Source organism: Manis javanica, chromosome 2, assembly GCF_040802235.1.
Source record: "Manis javanica isolate MJ-LG chromosome 2, MJ_LKY, whole genome shotgun sequence".
Lineage (NCBI taxonomy): Eukaryota > Metazoa > Chordata > Mammalia > Pholidota > Manidae > Manis > Manis javanica.
The window spans coordinates 129,830,688-129,855,514 of NC_133157.1; the positions used below are offsets into that span (position 1 = coordinate 129,830,688).

The 24,827-nt window shown below is 40.8% G+C and overlaps 1 protein-coding gene across 16 annotated transcripts in view; it reads right to left on the reverse strand.

Annotated features, from left to right (window-relative positions):
* TASOR2 (transcription activation suppressor family member 2) overlaps positions 1–24,827 on the reverse strand; it is a 251,539-nt gene that overhangs the window by 209,479 nt on the left and 17,233 nt on the right. For 5 of the 16 annotated variants that reach the window (XM_073229398.1, XM_073229407.1, XM_073229393.1 and 2 more), the window contains exon 2: positions 23,430–23,568. The exons of the other annotated variants lie outside the window; for them this stretch is intronic. The gene's annotated coding sequence lies outside the window, so the exon portion shown is untranslated. The remainder of the gene's footprint in view (positions 1–23,429; positions 23,569–24,827) is intronic. 16 annotated transcript variants of the gene reach the window in all.

A 24,827-nucleotide genomic window follows, 5' to 3' on the forward strand; every position in this document is an offset into this window, starting at 1 on the left:
GGGGAGAATGGGTAGGAGGGGAGGGATAAGGGAGAGGAAAAAAGAAAGGGGGCATTATGATTAGCATGTATAATGAGCGGGGGCACAGGTAGGGCTGTACAACACTGAGAAGACAAGTAGTGACTCTATAGCATCTTACTACGCTGATGGACAGAGACTGTAATGGGGTTTGTGGGGGGAATTTGGTGATGAGGGGTGTCTAGTAAACATAATGTTCCTCATGTAATTGTAGATTAATGATACCAAAAAAAAAAGTACACACTGTAGGATTCCATATATACAAAGTCTTACAATTGGCAAATCAAGTCTACAGCAATAATCATTATCAATAGTTGCCTGGGGTAAAGGGTAGAAAAAGGGAAATTGATTGCAAAAAAGGGAAACTTTTCCGAGTGAGGTAGGCACAAACACACTTTATGGGTGTGGTGGTTACGGGGTGCATACATTTATTAAAATTCATTTAACTATATACTTAAAATGTGTTCAGTAGTAAATATTGACACTGACATAGCATAGAACACAGTCTCTGACCAAAATCCAGGAAAATCACAATGTGGTCATAGTAGTTAATCCCAAGAGTCCTACGTATGGAAATTAAAACAAATGAACTCTAGTTATAAATGGTTCATAAGTTAAAGAACATTAATAAATATAAAAGGGTTTGAACTGAATGACAATGAAAATAAGACCTACCTAAATTTAGATGCATCTAAAACACTTACAAGGAAATTAGTTTTAAATGCACATATTAAAGAAAAACTTCTGAAAATCAATGACCAACAGAGTCAATTCAAGAAATTAAAAAGCAGAGAAATAGTAAATTTGAAGAAAATAAAGGAAGAGAAAAAGTAACAAGAGGTCAGAAATTAATTAAAAAGAAGTAAAAGGAAGCACAGAGCAGGAAAAACAAGATTAGTTCTTTGGGGAAAAAGGAGTTATCTCCTGCCAAATTAGTTTTTTAAAAAGGGCACATGAAACAACCTTGGGAATAAAAAGGGGTGTGATTTATAGATACATAAAAGATGAAAGATAGAAACCATTTTATGACAAAAACAGAAATAATAGGTAACATGGGAAAGTTTCCTATAAATAATGTAATTTATTGAAACCTACTTAAGAAAACTAAAACACTGTAATATACCTGTAACTATTAGATAATTAATACAGTGGTTTAATTGTTATAGGTATATAAATGTCAGGCCCAGAAATCTTCCACATAAAAATTGTTCTCAAGAACAGAAAACAGTACATCTTAAATTATAAGACTAGCACACAACCTTGAGACAAGAACAGTTACAAAAGAAAGTTTAATGTAGTATATCAATGAAAATACATGCAAAAATGTGAAATGAAAATATTAAAAAAGCTAAAATACATCACTATATGCACCACACAAAACCTGACCATGTAGGCCATTTGCAGGAAACTCAAAGAAGGCTTAACACTACAAAATCTGCTCTTGTTAATTCACCACACTAATGGATTAAAGAAAAACTTAGGCCTTGGTAGACAGAAACAGCACTACATAAAATTCAACAGCAATTGGTGATTAAAAACATTTGCAGTAAATAGACTACTTTGGGTGATAAAGGGATATACAGGAAATACCCTAATACATAATGGTGACATTAAAAATAGTACTCCCTTTAAAAGTAGGAAGACAAAGATGTCTAATTATACCTTCTATGAACTCCAGGATTTTAGTGGTCAATTTCTTGGCTCAAGTTTCTCTTCTCATTTACTGATCCCCTGGAGTTTGTCTTCTAGTTGTTTCCACAAGAAAGGTTTATGTAAAAAAGATCTGAAGCCCTGAAAAAAGGACTATCTGAAGTTTTACATAAGCATAGATATAATCTGTGGGAAGTAAAGCTATTTTCATTATGGACAAAAAGATCTGCCATAATCCTAAGTAGCAGCAAGTTAGTCTTTTTTTTTTAAATGAAGAGCAAACAAATGGATATAGTATTTCCCATAAACCAACAATAGAGAGACCCATAAAACTCAGCATTCCTATTAAAAATCAGAAAATGCTATAGAATGAGAAACGCACAATTTTCATAAAAAATTTAAAATACATTTAAAAACCTACCATGTACACAAGTTTAAATGTTTTCTAAAGAAATACCCGAGGTACCCCCTCCAACCCCCTACACGCCGGACAACTGTGCCAAGTGAATGCCCTGTCCAGCAGTTCTGCAGGCTTCCCGCTACCTCAACGGCAGAACCCGAGAGGAGCTAGGGTTCTGGGCGCTTCGCGAACCTATCCAAACCATTCTCGGGAGCCACCCCTGCCTGCAGGACCCCAAGCCCAACTCCCACAGCCCGCGGAGGTAGGCGCCCAGCTTGGGCCCTCTCAACCTGTCTAGGCCTCACCTCATGGTGTGCGGGGTAGGGACTGTGCCTCCGCTGCCCTGGCCTGAGGCTTCAGGCCAAGCATGAGCGGTTGCGGCAGCACACACGGGCTGCGCCTTTTTAAAGTCAATGAGGGTGGCAGATCTTGAGCCAGCACCCAGACACACCCGTAGGTACTGGGAGTCATGGGAGCTGCAGTCTGGTTCAATGGTGGGAGGAGCCCAGGCCGCTGATTCTGGAGTCTCGCAATACCCCCACGTGGACGATATAGTTATAAACAGGAATTGCTCCAAGCTTCAGTTTCCTCAAGGGTCTTTCCCGCAGGCACCCAGTAACAAGACCTGACTGCAAATCCCAGTCCTCATCCAAAATCCAAGTCTTTGCTACAGTTACTCCAAGTTATTCTAACTCATTGCCCCTGTAAAGCTTTTCCCATTGTCTATTTCAACTCCCCGCTATGGTTTCATGGGGTTTTTAGTTCATAAAAATAAAGGCCTACTGAGTATGGTTTCTAACATTCCATGTATCCCCGAGATGCTGATACCAGCACATAGGGTCGGGGTGGCATGCTCGTCCCTGCTAATAAGTCTCACAGGTGTAACCAAATCCACCAACACCAAAACTGCGGGTTGGAGGGATAGCTGAAGTATTTAGCCAGACCTAAGAACATCATTACTTTTCACTCATGTTTTAACAGAGCAACCTACATTTGCTAGAGGAAAATCTAATCAGGACGTCTAGAGAATCATTACTGTTGTGTTGTACATATAGAAAACATAGGAAAACCTGAACTCACATAGCAAATTACTTAAATTCATAAAGAATCATGTAGATTAAGTATGTACTATTTAAAAGGACAAATCACTTTGGTATTTAGTATATCCAATAGGGAAGAAATTACTTTTTAAAAAAACATTTATCAGAGATTACATCCATTGTGTAAAATGACTTATACCTATGTATTATGACTTTTTCATTTAATTGTGGCTTACTGACTTTTAGATTTAGTGTTCAATTTTTGAAGACTGTTTCAACATTCAAAAATCCAGTCTGACTGTAAAAAGTGCTTTTGTATATCAAACAGAGGCTTATAATTTTATACCTATCAAATTTTGTTTTCTTTTTTGCAGTGCTATATAATCAGTCAAGAGATTTTTTGGAGACCATACTTTCCATAGTCAAGATTAGGCACCTTTTATTAGAATGATTTCAAAGTTTATATGGTGTTATTTTTTTAGACAACTGTATGAAGTAAGTGACCTCTGTTTTGGCTCCTCAAAATAGATTTACTAATTTGTGCTTTAGCATTAAATTATCAGCCTGCAAAGAAATGGCTGTATTAAACTCATTATTGTATTTATTACAAGGACATTGTTAAGTAGTTTTGTCCTTCTTATGAGAAATTCCTAAGACTAAATTTCTCTCAGGGACAGTTACATTTTGAGACCTGCTTTGGATTCTTTTGATTATTACATATGACAAAAGAGAAAACGACACCCACTCCATGCCACCTCAAGATGATTTTATTACCACCATCCTTAGGTATATCCCATCCCACATTCCTGGGCAAAGAACAGATTTGTTCAGAGAGGGGAGACCCCAGGGTGAAGCAAGTGCTCCGACTGCTCAAACTACACCTCAGGAGTTGGGGTCTTGAATATGTTTTCTCCTAATGAGGAAGCAGGTGTAACCAAAGGTTCTAAACAGAGTCTATTACACCATGCTGAGGGTAGTGAACCTTGACAAAGAATATTAGCAAGGGATTTACTTCTCCAATTACGTATTATTAAAATCTTATTAAGGGAAAACAAAAAGCAGGCCCTAGACACATTTCTTATGATAAAAGTACTGATTTTAGAAAGAGGAGCCAAATTTAAAAACAAACAAAAAAGGCCAATTGAGTTAATCAATAAAAGCAAATGCTGATCCTTTTGGAATAAAAAAGATAATTTTTTAACAAATAAAATCAAGAAAAAAATTAAGTATCAGGAACAAAAAGGAGGATACAATGACAAATATAGGGAAAAGATACAAAATTATAAATTGTAAGATCCAGTTTATACCAATAAATTTGAAAACTATATAAATATATTATCAACACTGGTCTATAAGTGGAAGAAACATCTGAATAAATGAATTAAATGAAAAAAATAAAAGAGTAGCCACAGTCCCACCCCTTCTCCCAAAAGACCAGTTCCAGGGTTTTACTGTCAAGTTTCATTTTTCACTTATCAGAATATCAAAACTCCCATGTTTGGCAATGCATTCAGTTGGGGAAGCTGTGGGAAACAAAAAGAAAAACAAAAGACCAGGAGAAAATATATACTATGTAGGTCACAAAATTATTACACATTTAGATAAATAGGATATAAAAGTAGAAATTTACAATTCAGGAATTATGAACAATCAATAAACACATTTCAAAACACCTCCTATTTATAGATTTAAGAAGCCAAGCAATCCCAAGTAAGATTAATAAAGATACATTACAGTGAAAGAGCAGGAAACTAAAGACAGAAATATCAAAGCAGCAAGAAAAAAAGGACAGGAGACACATACAGATGACTTCTCAATGGCAATATTGTAAACCAAAAGCCGAGAGGAATGAGGTCTTCAATGTGCTAAATGGAAATAAATGCTAACCTCAAGTGCTATATTCAGCTAAAATATCTTTCATAAATGGCAGTGAAAGAAAGACATTTTCAGGTGTACAGAAACAGAGTTCATCATCAAAAGAAAGAATGTACTTCAAGCAGAAGGAAATCACCCTAGGTGGATGGTCTAAAGAATGTAAGAAGCAATGAATAGAGAAGGTCCTGTAAGCCTTTCTCTAAACAGGCCTCCTTCGGTCTGATAAGAATATTTTTAAAAAACTCAAAATACATAATAACATATAAGTCATGAAGGCGCTAAGTGAAATTAAACATCTAAGGTTCTTGTATTATAAGGGGTCTTTTTAGGTTTACTGGTCTTTTTAGGTTTTGAAAGGTCCAGGATGTACATTTCTTCCAGGATAATTACAAGAGAGGCAAAAAGTATAGTTTCCAAACTAGCATATGGGAAAAATGGAATGATAAAAGATATTAAATCAGTATTTAAAAAATAACAAAAGGGAGGGAGAGAACCAAGATCACGGCATGAGTAGAGCAGAGGAAATCTCCTCCCAAAACCATATATATTTTTGAAAATACAACAAATGCAACTAATCCTAAAAGAGAGACCAAAAGACATGGGACAGCAGCCAGACTACATCCACACCTGCGAGAACCCAGCGCCTCGTGAAGGGGGTAAGATACAAGCTGCGGCACAGCAGGACCCGAGCACCCCACACCCCAGCTCCTGGTGGGAGGAGAGGAGTCAGAGAAGGGAGGGAGCGGGAGCCCAGAACTGCTAAACCCCCAGCCCCAGCCATCCGCACCAGAGCACAAACAGAGTGCGTGCGTGGGGTGCTGGAAACTAGGGAAACAGAACAGTAAGACCTATGAGCAGGTCGCCGCAGCTGGCGCCCCTGGGACAAAGAAAAACAAGTGCTTTTTGAAAGTCTTAAAGGGACAGGGATCCCACCGCTGGACGGAAGTGCCCCAGGACACTTAGCTCAGCAGCTGGGAATCACGGGGAACTTTGGGCACCCGAACCCCTGCAGCACAGTGCAGAGGCCCCTCACCGCGATGAACAGCCTCCTGCCTGTTCCCCCTCTGATGCGGCTCCGCCATATTGGAGAAGCAGCCTGAAGCAGACCACTCCCAAGCAACTGCAGCGCTAAACTCCATAGTGGCCAGGCAAGATCAGAAGCCCCGTCTCCACGCAGCTGCCCAGCACAAGCCACTAGAGGCCACTGTTCTCCCAGGAGAGGAAGGCCACAAACTGGCAAGAAGGGACTTTCTCTTACCCAACACATGCACCAGCTCCCCACAAATATATCATGAAAAGCCAGAAGAAATTGATACAGACCAAGATCACAGAGGCAAACCCTGAGAAGGAGATAGACCTAACCAGTCTTCCTGAAAAAGAATTAAAAATAAAGCTCATAACCATGATGCTGGACCTGCAGAGAAATATGCAAGAGCTAAGGTATGAAGTCTGGAGGGAGATTACAGATGTCCGGAAGGACATTACAGAAATGAAACAATCTCTGGAAGGATTTATAAACAGAATGGATAAGATGGAAGAGGTCACTGATGGAATAGAAACCAGAGAACAGGAACGCATAGAAGCTGACGCAGAGAGAGATAAAAGGATCTCCAGGAATGAAACAATATTAAGAGAACTGTGTGACCAATCCAAAAGGAACAATATCCGCATTATAGGGGTACCAAAAGAAGAGAGAAATGATAGAAAGTGTATTCGAAGAAATAATTGCTGAAAACTTCCCCAAACTGGGGGAGGAAATAATCGATCAGACCATGGAAGTGTACAGAACTCCCAACAGAAAGGACCCAAGGAGGACAACACCAAGACACATAATAATTAAAATGGCAAAGATCAAGGACAAGGACAGAGTTTTAAAGGCAGCTAGAGAGAGGAAAAAGGTCACCTACAAAGGAAAACCCACCAGGCTATCATCAGACTTCTCAGCAGAAACCTCACAGGCCAGAAGAGAATGGCATGATATATTTAATGCAGTGAAACGGAAGGGCCTTGAACCAAGAATACTGTATCCAGCACGATTATCATTTAAATATGAAGGAGGGATTCAACAATTCCCAGACAAGCAAAAGTTGAGAGAATTTGCCTCCCACAAACCACCTCTCTGGGGTATTTTAGAGGGACTGTTCTAGACGGGAGCACTCCTAAGACTGAATAGATGTCACCAGAGAAAATAAAATCACAGCAAAGAAAGCAGACCAACCAAATACTAAATAAAGGCAAAAAATAAAATCAACTACCCACAAAAGCAGTTAAAGGAAGCACAAAAGAGCACAGATTTAACCAACCAATATATAAAGAATGGAGGAGGAGGAATAAGAAGGGAGAAAAATAAAGAATGACCAGACAGTGTTTAAAATAGTTCAATAAGCGAGTTAAGTTAGACAGTAAGATACTAAAGAAGCTAACCTTGAACCTTTAGCAACCACAAATCTAAAGCCTGTAATGGCAATAAGTACATATCTTTCAATAATCACCCTAAATGTAAATGGACTGAATGCACCAATCAAAAGACACAGAATAATGGAATGGATAATAAGCAAGACCCATCTCTATGCTGCTTACAAGAGACTCACCTCAAACCCAAAGACTATAGAAACAAAGAAAGACTGAAGGAACAAAACAGCAGCAGAATCATAGAACCTAAGAATGGACTAACAGTTACCAAAGGGAAAGGGACTGGGGAGAAAGGGAGGGAAGAAGGGTAAGGGTGGGGAAAAAGAAAGGGGGCATTACGATTAGCATGTATAATGTGGGGGGGGGGGCATGAGGAGGACTGTGCAACACAGAGAAGACAAATAGTGATTCTATAGCATCTTACTACGCTGATGGACAGTGACTGTAATGGGGTTTGTGGGGGGAATTTGGTGAAGGGGGGACCCTAGTAAACATAATATTCTTCATGTAATTGTAGATTAATGACAACAAAATTAATTAATTAATTAAGAAACAAAAACAAAACAAAAAATAATAAAACAAAAGGGAAAAAGAAATAAAGAACCAGGACAAACAGATAGCACAAAATAAGAGCAATTGTTGTAAATTTAAATAGGCTTATGTCCCAGCTAAAAATATTTTGAAACTGCATTAAAAATTCCAACAGATGCTCTTTTAAAAAGACTTATCTAAAATATAGGAGTCCATATAAATCTACAGCTGTCTCAAAGCAGCTTAATAAATGAAAAGAAAAAAGCAAATACAAAAAGAAATACATGCTAGAAATAATCTCACAAGGCACAAAAGGATTCACTGAAAAGACTAAATTAACTGATAAACTCCAGCAAAATGATTAATAGAAAGGGAGAGGGAATGAGAATAGAAATATTAATATATCAGATATATATCAGAAATGAAAGGAGATATAACTACACATGCTTCAGACATTAAAGATAGTATGAGGGCACTTCTAACAACTGTGCCAATAAATATTAAAAATTTAGACACAATGGACAAAAATCCTAGAAAAATCTAACTTGCCAAAACTGCTATAGTTTTATTAAAAATCTGAGCAATCTTGTAACAACTAAAAAAATTAAATCATTAGTTAAAAAAATCTGCCACTAAAAAAACGTTAAAGCCAAGTGGATTCAATGGTAAATTCTACAACTGGTTATCCACATGAAAATAAAGTTACATTATTGTAAGATAAATTTTAGCCGAAATAAGCAGGTGAAGAGAGGCAACAAAGGGCCAGGTAGTATATTTGAATGCAACCCCCGGGTGATGTTCCGCGGTCTGGGTGTCAGAGGCTGGGGAAGTCACACCCGGGTTAGGGAGGTGGGGGCTTATAAGGGATTAGGAGGGGGAGGAGTGGGCAAGCTATCCTAGGAAGCGTGTTGAGGTATGATTGCCTAAGGGTGACATAATAGACAATTAGAAACTTTTTTCCTTCCAAGAGGGAGGAGGCTGACATCTGGGTCTTAGTTGGCACATCAGAAGGATGGAATTCAGGAAAAGCTGTCCCCCTTCCATATAAGGCACGGACCTTGGGGTCTGGTGTGTTCTCCCCCTATGGCATCTCTGTTCTGTTTGCATGTCCTTGTTTTTCCTTCCTCCAACCTAACAATTATATTTATACTCTAAACTACACATAAATAGTAATTCCAAATATAGAGACATGAACATCTTTAAGATGAAAAACTTCTCATCAAAAAACATCTTAAAGAGAAAAGGTACTTACAACCCACTTAACTATCAAAAGATTAATACCCAGATCATGTAAGTAAAGTCCCACAGTCCAACAACTTAGTAAAAGATAGAAAAATAGACAAAGGATATGAACAGTTAATACAAAGAAAAACTGAAAGAAGGTCTTTGAACGTATGAAAAGATGTTCAAACTCAGTCATAATGAAATATAAATTTAAATAAATGGACACCACTTTTCTTTTAGCAAACTATCAAAACGTACAAGTTTCACAATGCATTTGGTGAGGGGTGGCTTTAGGAAAGCAGTAATTTCAGTACACTGCAGGTAAGAGTGAAAACTCCCAAAGAAAAACAAGTCTGGCAATATTTATCAAAAGCATTTATCCTCTCACCCAGTAATCACAATTCCAGAAACTAATCATATACAAAAAATACCTGCTCACATACAAAATGACAACTCTACAAAATTACTACATGCACCATTGTTTTTAATAGTAAAAAGCTAGAATCAAACTATCTACTGTACTACTAAAACAGGGATGGCCACACATGTAAAACTTTTCCTTGTCTTCCTATATACTGATTTGTTAAGATTTCCAGGATACACTGACGAAGTGGAGGAAAAAAAAATACAACATAGCAGAGTATTAAGAGTAAGAAGGCCTATGAAAAAATACATTGGGGAATGAGTTGGACAGATACAGGGAACACTTTTTTCAATGCATATGTTTTACATATTTTTAATTGCTTAAGTTATTCTACTAACATTTTTAGTAATAGGAAGAGTTCATCAACTTGTATGTGTAACATGTTTTTTAAATCAAACGTATTAATAAGAGAAAACTAGTACTCAATAGGAAAAGTGGGGAAAACATGACTAAACATTACACAGAAGAAAAAAGACCCTCAATTTCTTTCAAGTAATCAGAGAAATACTTAAACTGACCATAATAAAGTATCATCTCACTTACACTAAAGTGGCAAAATGTAAACAAGCTGAACAGTGCCATATGCGGTGAGAATGGGAAAAAGAGAAGTTTCATTCACAACTTGTGGAGCATAATTCAGAAACACATTTTGGAAAAAGATCATGCACACATCCCCCATACAAATCCACCAATTCCACTAACATACACAAGCAAAAGTATATAACTTGGAGATTAACAGAACATTTATGGTAGCGCGAATTACAATGGCCCAACATTGGAAATAACAAAGATGCTCATAAACAATAAAAAGGGTATGTATATAATATACTCTTAATAGTAGATTATTATATTTCAGTGAAAATGAATGAATCAGCAGTGGTTCCTGAAAGGAAAGGAGCGACACATAGTAGCAATTCACCGGAGAGTTCCGCTTTATTAGGGAAAGGTGCTGGGTTATATAGGAAGGGGCATGAATTGATTGAGGTGTCACTTCTACAGGGCTGGTGGCTGTTGGCTAGGTGCTGGGATTGGGAGGGGGGCGAGAGGTGATTGGGCTTCAGGTGGCGCCGGCGGGAACTGAGGACCCCGAAGAGAAGCTGGAAGTTTGCCATCTTACTGGTGGGGACCCTTCATTCCCCCCTTTCTCCTCTATGGGTTTGTGGACGTTGCTTTCTCTCTGGCTGCTTCCTGCTGAACAGGGGCGGAGAAGGGAGTGAGGGCTTGAGGATTGGGAGGAAAGGGTTGATAGGACTCCCCACAGTAAGGACGAGTAGATGTGGATTTCTTCAGGTTTGGAAATCAATGAAGGTTCCCTGTAACCATAGGTTGAGGACCGGTTGATTCCAATGGTGCCAAGAGGATATGGGTGTCAGGAGCCAGGCGTCTGCGGCCATTGTTTCCAGGAACAGTTTCCAGTGGAGAGAGGGGTCCATCTCAGCATGTGGTGAGGAGGTCATGTGAGGGTGAGGATCATCTGTGGCCAGAAGCTGGTAGTTCCTGAGTAAAAGCTGGTTGAAAGCTTGATTAGAGATTTTTCCGACTTGGGATTTGATGAACTTTATTATACAGGGTAAGAAGAGACAGGCGAGACGAATGATTATTATGGGGCCTGCAATGGGCCAGAGCTAGGTGAGGAGGGGGTTTGTTAGTATTGAAGAGAATGGGTTGGAATTGGAAGCAGAGTGGAGGCTGGAGGCAAGGTCGGTGAGTTTGGTAATGTTAGTTTCTACAATGCCGGAATAGCAGCACTCTTCCCAGAGGAAGACGCAGGTGCCGCCCTTCTCGGCTGTAAGCAGATCTAGGGCCCGCCGGTTTTGAAGGGTGACTTTAGCTAGCGAAGTGACCTGTCTTTGGAGAGAGGCTAGAGAATTGGCAGTGGATGTCAGGGCTCCCTGAAATTTGGCGTTGAGATCTCTAACTGCCCATAGAGAGTGACCCAAGGCTTCTCCCGAAAACCCTGCCCCAATGGCTGAGGTGATCAAAGAGCTACTGACCATGATGGGAAGGAAAGCAGCTCTTTTTGTGCGCGAGGGCAAGGGAGGTTGGAGCTCAAGAAATTCTACCATGCTGTAAAGTGTAAACTGTGGGATTAGGGTGACGAGAAATCAGGGTGTATCGGAGTTGAGAGGCACTGAGTTGAAAAGACTGCCATTACACCAAAAGAAGTGTCCTGGTTGCGTAAAAGTCTTAGAGCCGGAGGTAGGGGTGTAGATAGAGAGGCAGTGAAGTGCACTGGAGGTGGGGTGGAGTTGGGCCTACACAGTGGTGGATGGTGAGATTATCTGCGTATTCTGGTTCCCATAGGGGTATGTCTGCCAGAGGGCAGAGGGGTTGTCTTTCTGCATGGAAGTAGTAGTTGGAAATATTAAGGGGCACGGCGGCCAGCAGTGGGCGCTGTAGTGATGCACACAAGAAACAATTGGCTGTGTTAAGGGTCTGGTTGAGAAAGATGGTGGTGTCCTGAATGAGCTGTAATGAAGAGTAGGAGAAATGGGAAGAGGGGCATGGATAAGAAGATGAAGAGGCACCGTCAAGAGTTTGGATAATGACTTTTTCGGAATGTCTGCTATCTGATGCAACTTGAGAGATCTGGGAATGAGAGGGAACATACTTTTGAGAGATATGAAGGGTACCGTGGGGGTTCGAGGACCCCCCCCCCATAGTAAACTGAGGCTGTGACTCTGGCAGCTCATCAAGAGTCCCAGGGATCTGGGATTGATAAGGAGATGAGCTGTTGGGATATTTCATGAAACGGTTGGAGGAGTAATACTGTGTGTACTGGAAGTTACTCATGTAGTGAATTGCACAAGACCAGCAGGGACATCTCTTGTAGGTGTCTGGCTATCGCCTGCAATAGGCTTGTTTTTGGTCATAGAGGAAGCAGAGGTAGGGAGAATAAGGGTAGCTGCTAGTGAACACTTCGGTGGAGGGAGGAAAGTGGAGGTATAAAGGCTCAGAGCAGCTTTTCAGAGGGCAGTCTGGTGTGGCAATGAGGGCAGTAACTTTTGTTTGATGCTGTGTGTAAGTCTGTCTGACTTTGAATCGCCATACAAAGGAGGCTGGGGTAGCGGGGAAGACAATAAGAATGAGGAAAAAAGCAAGAGAGCAGTAAAGGAGGAAAAAGTCATGATTTGGGTATGGATGGGAAAGGGGGTGAATGGGATTTTGGAGTAAAGAGGACAGTAAGGTCAGGAGTCTGGAGGGAGGGAGAGTCTGTAAACTTTTGTAGGTTAAGAGATCTTATAGGTGATGTGGGGACAGAATGGTAAGGGGCACCCTGAATGTCAGTTTATGAGCTTCTTTCTGCAAGAGCTGTCTAGCGGCTAATGCTCGTAGGCAGGGGGCTCATCCCTGAACTGTGGGGTCTAATTGCTTGGAGAGATAAGCTACTGGGGCAAAGGATGGGCCATAATATTGGCCTAGGACTCTTAGAGCTTGACTGGACCTCTCATGAATGTATAATGAGAAGGGCTTTGACAAATCAGGAAGATGGAGAGCTGGGGCTTCCACAAGGGCTTGACGGAGCTTAATGAAGAAGTGTTGGGGTGAGGAGGATAATGGTTTTTTAGGGGGGGCTCTTGCTGAGGTTGTATAGGGGTTTTGCCAGCAGGAAGCAGGGAGAAGTTAGGGGATCTACACTCTAAAATATCTAGCCAGGCTTAGAAAGGAAAGGATTTCTGTCTTGGTTTTGGGAATGGGCAGGTCAGAGAGGAGCCATTTTCTGTCTAAGGTAATGGACTTTCTTTGTTGAGATAGAAGGAATCTGAGGTAAGTGACAGGAGGGGAAGAGATTTGAGGTTTGATGGGGGATACCCGGTAACTTCTGGACGCTAGAAGGTTAAGTAGGGAGGCAGTGTCAAGTTGAGACTGTTCCCACGAGAGACTGCAGAGTAGAAGATTGTCCATGTATTATAATAAGGTGGACTTGGAGTGATCATGATGAAACTGTTTGAGGTCCTGAGCTAGGACCTGTCTAAAAACATGGGGACTATCTCGGAAGCTTTGTGGCAAAACTGTCCAAGTGAGTTGTTCAGAATGTCTTGTGTATGGGTCCGTCCAGGTGAAGATGAAAAAATCTTGGGAGCAGGGATCTAGAGGGATAGAAAAATGGGTCCTTGAGATCTAGGACTGAGAAGTGGGATGCTGAGGCTGTATGGATTTGGAACTAAGGGATGGATAGGGACAATGGCTATGTTGATGAGGCGAAGGTCTTGGACAAGGCGGAAAGATCCGTTGGTTTTTTTAGCAGCTAATATGGGGGTATTAAATGGGGAGTGAGTGGGTCTGAGGTAATTTGTTTAAGAGATCTTGAATGATGGGTTGTAGGCCTATGAGGGCTGAAGTGGTTAGGGGGTATTGGGCCTGACAGATATACTGAGAGGGGTCACATAATTTGATAGAGGCAGGGGGACACAGGGCCACAGATTGGCTTGTAATGTCCCAAACTTTGGGATTTACAGGGTGTATGAGGGCAGAACCGGAGCTTTCATTGGGTAGAGGGGGGTCGTCAGCTATGAGGGCCATCAGAAAGGGAGTACTGGGGGCTGTGGGACTGGATGTAGTTATGGAAACGTGGAGGAGCGAAAGGATGTCCCATTTTAGTAAAGGGATGGGACACTGGGGCATAACCAGGAAGGAGTGGGAGAAAGGTAAGGGATTGTCTTGGATTGTGCATAAAGGGGGGGGGGTTTAATGGAAATATCTGTTTACCTCTTACCCTGACTATAGGAGTAATGGCAGGCATGGTAGGGCCCCGGTATTCTCGCAAGACTGAGAAGGTGGCTCTTGTGTCTAGGAGGAAGGAGATGGGGCGACCGTCTACTGTTAAAGTAACCCTGGGCTCCTGTTTGGTGATGGAAATGGTCGGGCGAGAAGCCCCCGGGCCCCATCAATCTTCTTCTGCCAGCCCCACTACGGCGGGCTTAGGACGGGGGTTGTTCGTCCAGCCTCCCCTTCGGGTGGTTGGGCAATAAGACCCCCAGTGGCCCTTTTTGTGGCATCTGGGGCATGGGGTGGTAGGAGATCTGGGGGAGGGGCACGCCCTTGACCAATGTCCCTCTTTTCCGCACTTGAAACAAGCTCCTGGGGGGGGCTTGTCTGTAGAGGGGCGCCCAGGTTGTGGTTTTATCAGCTGGGTCAACATCTGGAAATTGGCCTGATCAGCTTTTTGTTTACAGCGTTCTTTCTCCTCCTCCCAGTTATGGAAGACTTTAAAGGCCACTGTTAGGATCTCATTCTGTGGGGTAGCGGGGCCATGTTCTAACTTTTTGAGTTTAGCTTTAATGTCGGGGTAGCTTTGAGCTAGGAAGTATGTCATAAGGACCTGCCTTCCTTCAGGTGTTTCTGATTCCAGGCTGGTATACTGTAATAGGGCTTGAGTGAGTCTGTCTAAGAACTCGGAGGGGGTTTTGTCTCTCTTTTGAATTATGTCTTGGAGCTTTTGAAAATTGACTACTTTACGAGCTGCCTTTTTTAGACCTGCTATTAAGCAGGAGGCAAAAATATCTCTAGAGTGGAGACCCACGGCAGTGTTATAATCCCAGTGTGGGTCTTGTTCGGGGACAGCGGTGGGGCCAGGGGGACAGGTGAGGTCAGTCCTGTGGGTTTCGGTAGCGTGCGTTTGGGCGAAGTCCCAAGCTCGTCTACGTTCTTCAGGGAGGAGAGTATTGCCCAGGAGCATGAAAATGTCATGATGCGTGAGGCTGTAAGACTGGAGGGTCCATTGAAACTCCCTGATGTATGTCGTGGGATCAGTGGAAAAGGAACTTAGGCATTTCTCTAGTTGGGCTAAATCTCCTAAATGCCTTTGGATCTTGCTACCTCCAGGAGGGGGGGCGATAATTTTGGCAGGCTCTCGGGACCAAGTCTGAGGGGGACTGAAGGGTTCTGGCTCAGTCTGTGGGGGAGTGACGTGGTCTAGCTGCGCTTATTCAAGCAGGTCCTGAAGTGCGGAAGGGGGGGGGGCAAAGAAAATAAAGAAAGATAGAATCAGACCCACGTGTTGCCAGCCTGCAGCCCAGCTGCTTACCTCTGCTGCTTTAGTTAGGCTTGAACTCATGACTGAGGTTAAGAGTCCCATGCTCTACTAACTGAGCTACAGTAGGGCTCCAGTTAATTGCTTATGAAATGCGTAAACAGAATGTTCTTTGTTCTCCATTCCTGCCACATCCGCAAGTGGGGGAAGGGCATATTTAGAAGCAGGGGCGGTGTTTCTACACATCTTCAAGGTCTCCCTATTTTCAGAGTGAGGAGTCTTGGCTCATCTTCGAGGACAAGATATGTTTTTGTGGACAGATAACTTCCAAGGACTGCACTGGTTGTTCTCTAGCTTGTGCTTTCCCATGCTGCGTTCAGACATGGGGGAAGGTGCTTTCCCATTCTCCCTACAAACATGTGAGAAGACAAAGGCGGTCCCTAACAGGGGAGAAACAGGTGATGAGGGCAAAGACGGAGGAGGCCCCTGGGACCTAGTTAAAGGGGGGCTGAAAGGCTCAGGCTTAATCTGCAGGGAATGAAGGTGGAGGAGGTGAGATGGGGGAGGAGATGGTTGGGGAGGAAGGGAGAAGGGCTGTTGTAGGAGAAGAAGGGGAAGGGAGTGAACAGGAGGCTTCTGCAGGGGCGGCGGCTTGCAGGCTAGGAGAACTTGAGGGGGGGCGGGGAGAGGAGGAGGCGGAAAGCTTCCATATAGGGAATCTCCTTCCATTTTTTCAGGTGCTGGCAGTAGTTAAAAAGATCGCGAGTGATGTTAGGATCAAGAGTTCCCCCCGCAGGCCATTGGTTGTTATTGTCTAGGGGGTATGTCGGCCAATCTTGGGAGCAATATTTATGGAGAAGTTTTGGTTTTATATCAGGCGTCAGGGAGAGGGTAGCCAGATGCTTAAGCAGGCATTCAAGAGGTGAACTTTCAGGGAGGGATGAGGAGGCTCCCATGGCTGAAGGACAGAAAAGGAGACAAACAGGGGAAGACGAACGGAGATCCTCGGACTGGAAGCAGACCGCAAGGAGACAAAGGGCGTCCCCGATGATCCTTGGTGGTCTGCGGAAACTCGTATACGAGTCGGAATTTCTTAGGAAGTGTGGGTCGTCACCCAGACTTCCCTAAGAAGGCAGAGTGCCGGAGTCACGAGGTACCTAGCACTAGGCGTTTTCGGCGGACGGAGCAGAAGGAGGGGGGGGAAAAGGGAGCGTTCTCATCCACAAAGGAGTCACCTCGTTTATGGCTGTTGGAGGGGGGTGCCTGAGAGTCGGCCGCAGCCGTGAAGGCCTGAGGCGGGGATTTATGACTGTCGGAGGAGGGGCCTGAGCATCCGCCGCAGCCATAAAGGCTTGAGGCGGGAATTTATGGCTGTTGGAGGAGGGGCCTGAGGGTCCGCCGCAGCCGTGAAGGCCTGAGGCAGGGAGAGTTCCCTCCTCATCCCCGAGCGTCAGGGCCTTGCCGGACGATCACGGTCAATGGCACTGCGATAGCTCGGGGAAGAGTGGCCCACTCCGGGGGGAAAACTTACCTAAAGGCCAGAGAGGAGTGGTGAGTGTGATGAGCCAGCGCCGGAAAAAGAGGACGAGGGCAAGCTGCTGCTGGTGTCGGGGGGAAGACGGGGCCCAGTTGGGGTGTCCCGTCTCCTGGGTTTCGGCACCAATGAAAGGAAAGGAGCGATACATAGCAGCAATTCACCGGAGAGTTCCGCTTTATTAGGGAAAGGTGCTGGGTTATATAGGAAGAGGCATGAATTGATTGAGGTGTCACTTCTATGGGGCTGGTGGCTGTTGGCTAGGTGCTGGGATTGGGAGGGGGACGAGAGGTGATTGGGCTACAGGTGGCGCCGGGGGGAACTGAGGACCCCGAAGAGAAGCCGGAAGTTTGCCATCTTACTGGTGGGGACCCTTCAGTTCCCAAAATGGTAATTGTAAGTCTGGGGAAAGGAAATCCCGGGCCAAAATACCTCTAAAAACCAAAATCAGTCACAGGGAGAAATAAAGTTTAAAACCTGTGTATTGCTCACAAAACTTCCGTCCTGCTCATCTCTTTCTCTGGCTCAAGCAGCAACAACCCCAGCCCTCCCCCTCACCTCTCAGTACAGATAAGACTTCCATTGCTCAGGTTATTTACCCATTGATATGAAGATGAACTTCTCCACCCCTGAGGAAACATGCAAATGTGCTAAAGCCATACTTGTTTCTACCTCTGAACGCCTATTGATATGCAGATATACTAAAGCCAGGCGAGATATTCTGGAAAGGTCACAATTTTACCCAAAGTAATGATGCTGATGTATGTGATTTTTTGATATTGTATATTGAAATATGTCACCATTTGAGAGATCTAGATAATTCAGTGAACTATTATCTCCTACATGACCAATGTAAGGGTAAAACATCCCTTCAAAATGCAAGACAGCAAACACCAAAGATCCCAAATAGCCAAAGCAATCCTGAGAAAGAAGAATAAAGTGGGGAGGATCTCACTCCCCAACTTCAAGCTCTACTACAAAGCCACAGTAATCAAGACAATTTGGTACTGGCACAAGAACAGAGCCACAGACCAGTGGAACAGAATAGAGACTCCAGACATTAACCCAAACATATATGGTCAATTAATTGATAAAGGAGTCATGGACATACAATGGGGAAATGACAGTCTCTTCAACAGATGGTGCTGGCAAAACTGGACAGCTACATGTAAGAGAATGAAACTGGATCACTGTCTAACCCCATACACAAAAGTAAACTTGAAATGGATCAAAGACCTGAATGTAAGTCATGAAACCATAAAACTCTTAGAAAAAAACATAGGCAAAAATCTCTTGGACATTAATATGAGTGACCTCTTCTTGAACTTATCCCCCTGGGCAAGGAAAACAAAAGCAAAAATGAACAAGTGGGACTATATTAAGCTGAAAAGCTTCTGTACAGCAAAAGACACCATCAATAGAACAAAAAGGTTCTCCCATACCCTACAGTATGGGAGAATATATTTGTAAATGACAGATCCGATAAAGGCTTGACATCCAAAATATATAAAGAGCTCACCCACCTCAACAAACAAAAAACAAACAATCCAATTAAAAAATGGGCAGAGGAACTGAACAGACAGTTCTCCAAAAAAGAAATTCAGATGGCCAATAGACACATGAAAAGATGCTCCACATCGCTAATTATCAGAGAAATGCAAATTAAAACCACAATGAGATATCACCTCACACCAGTAAGGATCGCCATCATCGAAAAGACAAACAACAACAAATGTTGGCGAGGTTGTGGAGAAAGGGGAACCCTCCTACACTGCTGGTGGGAATGTAACTTAGTTCAACCATTGTGGAAAGCAATATAGAGGTTCCTCAAAATGCTCAAAATAGACTTACCATTTGACCCAGTAATTCCACTCTTAGGAATTTACCCTAAGAATGCAGCACTCCAGTTTGAAAAAGACAGATGCACCCCTATGTTTATTGCAGCACTATTTACAATAGCCATTAAATGGAAGCAACCTAAGTGTCCATCAGTAGATAAATGGATAAAGAAGATGTGGTACATATACACAATGGAATATTATTCAGCCATAAGAAGAAAACAAATCCTACCATTTGCAACAACATGGATGGAGCTAGAGGGTATTATGCTCAGTGAAATAAGCCACGCGGAGAAAGAGAAATACCAAATGATTTCACTCATCTGTGGAGTATAAGAACAAAGGAAAAACTGAAGGAACAGAACAGCAGCAGAATCACAGAACCCAAGAATGGACTACCAGGTACCAAAGGGAAAGGAACTGGGGAGGATGGGTGGGTAGGGAGGGATAAGGATGGGGGAGAAGAAAGGGGGTATTATGATTAGCATACATAATGTGGGGGGTGGGAGAAAGGGGAGGGCTGTGCAACACAGAGAAGACAAGTAGTGATTCTACAACATTTTGCTATGCTGATGGGCAGTGACTTTAATGGGGTTTGTGGTGGGGACTTGGTATAGGGGAGAGCCTAATAAACATAACATTCTTCATGTAATTGTAGATTAATGATAACAAAAATAAAAGAGAAAGAAAAGAGGGATTACTCCCTGATTGGATAAAACTAACTGCAAATCAATGATTAATGCATGCTTTACATATCCTTAATTTTGATCTTTTAAAGGGTGTCAGATGATCAGGTATGGAAGTACATTTTTCTGATAATATTCCTTTCTCAAAAAAAAGGTAGTTCCTGTGTGGTGATCTCCAATAGGTTCTTCACAATGGTATAAAGGTCTTATCAAAGTGTGGGCAAAGGGTTTGTTTGTATTTATACAGAGGATCAAAGCCTAATTTGGCTACCCAGAAAATGAATTAAGATACGATATGAAGAAGAACTTCCAACATCAAAATCCTCTGGAAGAGTCATTCCAGAAGATGTTCATCAAAAAACTTCAACAAAGATCCTGGTGCTGTTGCAGTTGTAGCTGCATTCATCCCACCGGTTCCTGGACTTGCCATTGGAATGAAGAAGGAGATATCTAAGCTGGCCTGTGCATACAGTAAAACAACAAATTTGACTGGATCTATACTGTCGGAACTCAGCCAAGAATTAGTTGAAGTGCAAGTTGCAGTGCTCCAAAATCGTGCGACTATAGACGATCTACTGTTAAAAGAACATATAGGAGGTGAACAGTTCCCAGGAATATGTTGCTTTAATTTGTCTGATTTTTCTCAAAATATTCAAATTTAGTTAGACAAAATCCATCATATCATTGATAAGTTTTCACCAATGCCTAGGGTACCTAACTGGTTTTCTTGATTTCACTGGATATGGCTGGTAATTGTAGGTCTGCTTTTGTTATGTAGCTGTATTCCTATTATGTTAATATGTGTATGCAATTTAATTAGTAGTTTAAAACCTATACATGCTTATGTTACTCTACAAGAAGATATGCCAAAGAAATAATCAATCTTCCCATGTTTTCTTCCGTCTACTACTTCTGTAGCTTTTCTTCTTCCTTCCTAATTACAACCCTTAAATGGAATTCGTGCTTCATATCGAATTTACCAAGTATCGTAATTCTTCCAAGTGGTAAAGATACCTCAAGACAAATACTGGGCATAAAAGCCACAGGGCATAAATCTGCAAAGAAGTAAAAAGCTAACCTTTTCAAACAGTATTGCCTCTCTCTCACTTAACCAACTTTACATTTCCCTGTATGGCCCTGGAAGATGACTGGTTAGCCAGAGAAGGGTAAGATTCCTCAAGGGAGGAACAACCTAATACAGGCACAGTCGCAGGGGGGCCATCAGGTGAGAAATTGGGGATCAACAGAGGTGAGGCTTAGAACCTCACCCCGTTTTGAGAGAAATCTTCAGCATCCGTGGATATTTTGTTGCCCTTTTCTAGCTTGGATTAATGCTTAGTCTATAGGCACAGATCTGATCATCTACATTTGCCCTCTTAGAGAGTAAATTATGTTTTCTACCTTTATCTTTCATCTACCTACCACTTCAGCATTTTATTAAAAAAAAATAATAATAATAATAAGGGAGAAATGTGGAATTCACATATAAATCAAGTATAAAAATCAAACGAATAATCATATCTGACTTGATTGTTTATAGTTCATGATGCGTGATCAAAACCCAAAGTTTCTGTGATATGACTGCCCTTGCACTGTTCACCATGTAAGAACTTGTTCGTTATGCTTCAGAAGATTGGAGACTGTTGAGAATTAGGCTTGGGGTTGATTAATGATTGTGCATTGAGTCCCCTATACAGAATATTATTGTTGTTTACAACCATTTGATCAATAAATATGAGAGATGCCCTCTCAAAATAAACAAATAGATAAATAAATAAATAAATAAATGTTTTTAGAGCAAAAAAAAAAAAGGATGCAAGACAGACCAATGGATTATATTGCAGTTTGAGATTTTCAATGATGTGATTTCAAATTCTGCATTGCGACTAACCTTTAAGAAACTGTTATATATATTTTTGATACTCATATAAAAACCTATCTTAATAGATAAACAATGTATGGACACAGACACTGCAAATACATGGAACTGTATTTATATGATTCACAAAAACATGCTCCCCAAAGGAGTCAAATGCTGAAAGTACATACTTACTGAATCCCTTTCTGTGAAATCCAGTAACAGGAAAACGAATCTATAGTGGGAGAGGTCAGAACATGATTGACCCAGACCGGGGTGTTAGATTTGGAAAGGGGCCCAAGGGAAAATTTTGGTCATTGAAAGGATCTTTATCTTGTTTTGGGTGCAAGTTACTTGAGTTTATGCAATTGTCAAGATTCAACAAACTTAACTCTTAGGATCTGCACATTTTCTTGTACAGTAATTACTATGCTGAAACAGGAAGGATTGTGAATGAGTGTGAGCCCAGGAAAGGGGTCCTAACATTTGCTTCATCATTCATTCACTTATTCAAAATATAATAAATATTAATTGAGGGCCAACTACAGAGGAGGCACTCTTCTGGGTGCTGGGGGTTCTAGTAAACAAGCTCCGTCCGTATTCTTGCCTTCACGGAGCTCACATTCTGGTGGGGGGGACAATTAACAAAATAAACACAATAATATCAGGTGCAGAAAAAAAGGATAAAGATATTTAGAATAAATGGTTCTATCAAAAAAAAAAAAACCTATCTTAAAAAAGTTATTAAAATATTCCTCCCTTTACAGGTTTTTCAAAAAACTAAAAACAGAAATATGACCCAGCAATTCTACTGGGAATTTACCTCAAGAAAAGAAAATCACTAATTCAGAAAAACATATGCACTCTTATGTGTATCACAGCATTATATACAATAGCCAAAATATGGAGGCAACCTAAGCCTCTATCAATAGATGAATAGATAAAAGAACATGTGGTATATATATATATATATATATATATATATATATATATATATATATATATAAATGGAATTATTTCCCAGACACACACAAAAAATGAAATCTCGCTATTTTCAACAACCTGGATGGACCTAGATGGTATTACACTAAGTGAAATAAGTCAGACAGAGACATACAAATACTATATGATTTCACTTAAATGTGGAATCTGAAAAACAAAACAAATTAATAAAACAGAAACAGACTCATAGAAACAGAGAACATACTGCTGGTGGCCATAGGGGATGGGAGTGAGAGAATGAGTGAAATAGGTGAAGAAGAAAAGGAATCAGGATGTTTGATATCTTGATATGGATGATGGTTACATGAGTGTATTCATGTGGTCAAGATTCATCAAGCTTGTGCATTTTATTGTATATACTTCAGTATAAAACAATCATTTACAAATAAGTAAAACATTCCTTTTTCTGAATACACAAATGAGGCCAGATTTTCTTCTACCATATATATAATATATAAATGAACCACAGATACCATATCTATTATATTTTAGTCAGTTTTAATATCTAATATTACACAACCCACATGTACAAAAGATCTATGGGGTCCTCAATAGTTTTAAAAGTGTAGAGTCCTGAGTCCAAAATGTTTCTGAATTGTTGAACTAAGGCACATGCTTCAATATGGATGAAATCTCAAAAACATGTTTAAGAAGAGTAATTTAAAGGATACAGCATGATTCTATTTAAAGTTCAAAAACAGGTGAAGTAAACAATATGTTGGTTAAGGATACATATATAGGTGATTACTATAAAGTAAGGTAAGGGAATAATCAACACAAAATGCAGGATGACAGTGGTGATGGGGACAGGGACTATGAATACTTTGCTTCTGGGGAGAGGCACCTACGATGTTCTATTAAGCTAAGTACACAGATATGTACTTATGTATGTATTTTTAAGTAGTACATGTAAACAGCATATTTCACAACAAAAATTTTAGTAGATGAAACAAGGAGACATACCTATTCTCCTAGAAGGAAAAACTCAAAAGAATGTCTCTTCTCAATCTATAAATTCAATGTAATCACAAACAATATCTCAACAAGATTTTCTACAGAATTTGAAAGGATAGTTGCAGTGCTCCAAAATCGTGAATTTCATCTGGAAGAAAAATGCAGAAGAGCCCAAAGCTTTTTTCAAAAGAACATACCAAAATACATTAGAAAGCTACAATAATTAAAACAGTGTGCTATTCATTAGATAGGTCAAAGAAGGGCATTCGGTACCCAATTAGAAAACAAAAAACAAAAACACACAAAAGATATGACCCAGCTTAAAATGTTTAACTTTGTTAATAGTGAGGAAGGTAAAAATTAAGGTGAGATATTATTTTCTATTATTAGAAAATTAGTAAAATATTAAATACTGTTATCATCCAGTGCTGGCTAGCAGGGAAATAAAAACACTTTTTGAGAGAGTGAATATAAAAAGGATACAATCGTTTAAAGGCAATTTATTAGCATTATTATTCGGTATTCTCAGAAGGAATGGATTCTACAAAAATACTACTTGTATAAAACAATGTATGACACTTGTATAAAACAAAAAAAAAAGATAATCACTGAAGCACTGTTAATTACAGGGGAAAAACTGAACATAAACATCCATCGATAGAGGAATGAAAGACTGATTTGATAAACACATGCCATATCTACTTAGACATCTTACTACATTTATTTAATAAACAATGTCTCAGGCAAGTTCTTAGAAAATCTGCAGATATTAATTTATTTAGGCAACTCTGGATTACAGAAGATACTCTTGATAGAGTTCCTTTTAAAAGAGAACTGGTGACATTTGAGCAAAATGTCCTGAAAACACAAATTTTAAAACAATGTACACAATTACTTTAAGAAAAACAACACTGTTTTTTCCTCTACTGTTTTACTTAATAATGTGCTGAACATACTGTATACAGCTGTCCAATTCGAGAAGGCAATTTTTCAACAGAATGTATTCTTATATTAGTAAGGAATATTTTGTCATAAACCTCCTGAGTAGGTTTCCCACTAAACTCAGATCCCATAATATTAAATATCATACACACACCCCTTTCACTTCCACAGCTCTCAGGGGACATCGTGGGCCCTTAAATCACTGTTACTACGACACCACACACTTGGTACAACAATTGAGTTAGAATACATTTTCATAAATCTTATTCTAATTTTACCTTAGAATAAAGAGATATGTTTAAATTTTTGGATTTCAAATAGACAAGTGGTGACTAAATGAAGATATTCAAAGTATCCCCCTCACTTTTGAGGTTAATCTGTCACGTTCTCCCACAAAATGCTGCTTGGTGTCACCTTCACACGAACTACTGGCTTGCATGTACCAACCTACTATGACATTGCTTA